General features: G+C 52.4%; 1 protein-coding gene across 1 annotated transcript in view; it reads right to left on the reverse strand.

The window, feature by feature from the left end:
• Positions 1–289, reverse strand: part of STXBP1 (syntaxin binding protein 1) — an 86734-nt gene extending 86445 nt beyond the window's left edge. Inside the window, exon 1 of the mRNA XM_011931343.1 lies at positions 199–289. The gene's annotated coding sequence lies outside the window, so the exon portion shown is untranslated. The remainder of the gene's footprint in view (positions 1–198) is intronic.
• Between the last annotated feature and the right edge of the window lie 431 nt (positions 290–720).

A 720-nucleotide genomic window follows, 5' to 3' on the forward strand; every position in this document is an offset into this window, starting at 1 on the left:
CCTCACCTCACGCGCCGCGCGCGCCCGGGGCGCGGGGTACCCAGGCCTCCTCTTTCCCCTCCTTGCTGGGATCCCTGGCCACAGGCTACCGACGCGCTCCATCTGCCTGAAATCCCGCTCGGGTCGTGTCTTTCCTCCTTCTTGGAGCTTCCGTTTTTTCCCTGCCCACGGAAGGAGCTTGGAGGCGAGATCTCTTACTAGCAGCGCCCACTCCCAGCCGCAGCGAAGCCAGGGTGAATCCACCCACAGTACCTCCCTCTCGCTGGGCACCTGCATCCGTGCATCCACCAACACTGAGTTCTTGTGTCAAACTCCGTGCCAAGCACCTCACGGGCATCATCTCATCAAATCCTCCAGTCACTGGGCATTGCTTTTTATTTTGTTTTGTTTACATTCCTCTTAGCTCATACCTGTGGGCATTATTTTTAATCTCCATTTTCCGATGTAAAAAACCAAGGCGCCGAGATACTGGAAATAGCGCTAGACTTACCTTCAGGCAGCATAGCATCCGATAGCTAACGTTCAGTATTCTGTCTCTTTTACGTGTAAGCCGTTATTCTGTTCCCTGGAGCCACAACCAAGTACAATGCAGAATCTCATCCTGCTTATAGGGCGCTCAGAGTTTAGAAATTTCTAAGCTCCAAATCTGATACGAATATACTGTGGGACCGACTCTGGTCTCAGTATCTCCTTCCTGGAGTCCGTATTTACTAAAGCGGT

Source organism: Colobus angolensis, unplaced genomic scaffold (assembly GCF_000951035.1).
Source record: "Colobus angolensis palliatus isolate OR3802 unplaced genomic scaffold, Cang.pa_1.0 Scaffold9, whole genome shotgun sequence".
Lineage (NCBI taxonomy): Eukaryota > Metazoa > Chordata > Mammalia > Primates > Cercopithecidae > Colobus > Colobus angolensis.